This window comes from Triticum aestivum, chromosome 4B (assembly GCF_018294505.1).
Source record: "Triticum aestivum cultivar Chinese Spring chromosome 4B, IWGSC CS RefSeq v2.1, whole genome shotgun sequence".
Classification (NCBI taxonomy): Eukaryota; Viridiplantae; Streptophyta; class Magnoliopsida; order Poales; family Poaceae; genus Triticum; species Triticum aestivum.
In genome coordinates, this window is record NC_057804.1 from 49,284,848 (window position 1) to 49,288,681 (window position 3,834).

The following is a 3,834-nucleotide window of genomic DNA, read 5'->3' on the forward strand; positions in this document are numbered from 1 at the left end:
GGATTGAGTAAGATCCTTCAAGTAAGTTGTCATCGGTGCAAGCAATAAAAATTGCTCTCTAAATATGCATGACTTATTAGTGCGGAGAAAATAAGCTTTATACGATCTTGTTATGGAAGCAATAAAAGCGACGGACTGCATAATAAAGGTCCATACACAAGTGGCAATATAAAGTGACATTCTTTCATACTAAGATTTTGTGTATCCAACCCTAAAAGCGCATGACAACCTCTGCTTCCCTCTGCGAAGGGCCTATCTTTTACTTTATGTTTCTACTTTATGCTTGAGTCAAGGTGACCTTCACCTTTCCCTTTTTCATTTTATCCTTTGGCAAGCTCCTCGTGTTTGAAAGATCATGATGTATATATCCAATTGGATGGTCGTTAGCATGGACTGTTATTGTTGACATCACCTAAAGGTGAATACGTTGGGAGGCAACACAATAAGCCCCTATCTTTCTTGGTGTTCGGCTGAAACTTTATAACCACAAGTATTGCGTGAGTGTTAGCGATCGTAGAAGATTATATGATAGTTAAGTATGTGGACTTGCTGAAAAGCTCTATTCTTGGCTCTTTGTGATGTTATGATAAATTGCATTTGCTTCAATGATTGAGATTATAGTTTGTTAGCTTCAGTGAATTTTCTGAACCATGCTTGATATTGTGAATTGATTGTTACTTGAGCATAAGAAATCATATGACTATATATATATATATATATGTTGCTGTTACAAGAATGATCATGATACCCTCATGTCCGTATTTTATTTTTATCAACACCTCTGTCTCTAAACATGTGGACATATTTTTCAATTTCGGCTTCCGCTTGAGGACAAGCGAGGTCTAAGCTTGGGGGAGTTGATACGTCCATTTTGCATCATGCTTTTATATCAATATTTATTGCATTATGGGCTGTTATTACACATTATATTTCAATACTTATGGATATTCTCTCTTATTTTTGCAAGGTTTACCATGAAGAGGGGGAATGCCGACAGCTGGAATCCTGGCTGAAAAGGGAGCAAAACATTGGAAACCTATTCTGCACTGCTCCAAAAGACCTGAGACTCCACGAAACTTATTTTTAGAATTAATAAGAATTATTGAGCGGAAGAAATACACAAGGGGGGCCACACCCTGTCCAGGAGGGTGGGGGGAGCGCCCACCCCTACTGGGCGCGCCCCCTGTCTCCTGGGCCCCCTGGTGGCCTCCCAGTGTCCATCTTCTGCTATATGAAGGGTTTTATCTTAGAAAAAATCGTGGGCAAGCTTACGAGACGAAACTCCGCCGCCACGAGGTGGAACCTTGGTGGAACCAATCTAGAGCTCCGGCAGAGCTGTTCTGCCGGGGATACTTCCCTCCAGGAGGGGGGAATCATCACCATCGTCATCACCAACGATCCTGTCATCCAGAGGGGGTCAATCTCCATCAACATCTTCATCAGCACCATCTCCTCTCAAACCCTAGTTCATCTCTTGTATCCAATCTTGTATCCAAAACCACAAATTGGTACCTGTGGGTTGCTAGTAGTGTTGATTACTCCTTGTAGTTGATACTTATTGGTTTACTTGGTGGAAGATCATATGTTCAGATCCTTAATGCATATTATTACACCTCTGATTATGAACATGAATATGCTTTGTGAGTTGTTACGTTTGTTCCTGAGGACATGGGTGAAGTCTTGCCATTAGTAGTCATGTGAATTTGGTATTCGTTCGATATTTTGATAAGATGTATGTTGTCTTTCCTCTAGTGGTGTCATGTGAACGTCGACTATATGACACTTCACCATTATTTGGGCCTATAGGAAGGCATTGGGAAGTAATAAGTAGATGATGGGTTGCTAGAGTGACAGAAGCTTAAACCCTAGTTTATGTGTTGCTTCGTTAGGGGCTGATTTGGATCCATATGTTTCATGCTATGGTTAGGTTTACCTTAATACTTTTGTTGTAGTTGCGGATGCTTGCAATAGGGGTTAATCATAAGTGGGATGCTTGTCCAAGTAAGGGCAGTACCCAAGCAACCAGTCCACCCACATATCAAATTATCAAAGTAACGAACGCGAATCATATGAGTGTGATGAAACTAGCTTGACGATAATTCCCATGTGTCCTCGGGAGCGCTTTTCTCATTATAAGAAATTGTCTACGCTTGTCCTTTGCTACAAAAAGGATTGGGCCACCTTGCTGCACCTTATTTACTTTTATTATTTATTACTTGCTACAATTTATCTTCTCACAAAACTATCTATTACCTAGAATTTCAGTGCTTGCAGAGAAAACCTTACTGAAAACCGCTTATCATTTCCTTCTGCTCCTCGTTGGGTTCGACACTCTTACTTATCAAAAGGACTACGATAGATCCTATACACTTGTGGGTCATCACCCCCCCCCCTTCCTTGTCCTATTCGGATTCAAGGGGGACGGGGCGCATGGCCTACCCTAGCCGCCCCTCTCTCTCTATCTCCACTAAGGCCCAGGCCCATTAGTTCCCCCGGGGGTTCCGATAACCCTCTGGCACTCCGATTTTATCCGAAACTTCTCCGGAACACTTCCGGTGTCCGAACAAAGCCATCCAATATATCATTCTTTATGTCTCGACCACTTTGAGACTCCTCATCATGTCTGTGATCATATCCGGGACTCCGATCAACCTTCGGTACATCATATCACATAAACTCATAATACCAATCGTCATCGAATGTTAAGCGGGCGGACCCTACGGGTTCGAGAACTATGTAGACATAACCGAGACATGTCTCCGGTCAATAACCAATAGCGGAATCTAGATGCTCATATTAGTTCCTACATATTCTACGAAGATCTTTATCGGTCAAACCGGATAACAACATATGTTGTTCCCTTTGTCATCGGTATGTTACTTGCCCAAGATTCGATCGTCGGTATCATCATACCTAGTTTAATCTTGTTACTGGCAAGTCTCTTTACTCGTTCTATAATACTTCATCCCGCAACTAACTCATTAGTCACAATGCTTGCAAGGCTTATAGTAATGAGTATTACCGAGAGGGCCCAGAGATACCTCCTCGAAACACGGAGTGACAAACCCTAATCTCGATCTATGCCAACCCAACAAACACCTTCGGAGACACCTGTAGAGCACCTTTATAATCACCCATTTACATTGTGACATTTGGTAGCACACAAAGTGTTCCTCTGCTATTCGGGAGTTGCATAATCTCATAGTTTGAGGAACTTGTATAAGTCATGAAGAAAGCAGTAGCAATGAAACTGACACGATCATAATGCTAAGCTAACGGATGGGTCATGTCCATCACATCATTCTCCTAATGATGTGATCCTGTTCATCAAATGACAACACATGTCTATGGTTAGGAAACATACCCATCTTTGATTAACGAGCTAGACAAGTAGAGGCATACTAGGGAATATATGTTTTGTCTATGTATTCACACATGTACTAAGTTTCCGGTTAATACAATTCTAGCATGAATAATAAACATTTAACATAAATTAAGGAAATAAATAATAACTTTATTATTGCATCTAGGGCATATTTCCTTCAGGTCATGGTGCAATGCACCGGCAAGGATGGCGCGGAGGAGGGGGTTGGCGTTGGATCGTTGACTACCATATTCTCCATTGGGACGTTGTCGTCCTCTGGCTGTCTGCATCCGTTGCATGGCAATCCCTACTCCTCGTATTGACATCAATTGATGGGCATCTCCATAGCCCATTGATTAGCCGCGTCAATGTGAGACTTTCTCCTTTTTTGTTTTCTCACATAATCCCTATCATCATACTCTACTCCACCCATAGTGCTATGTCCATGGCTTACGCTCATGTATTGCGTG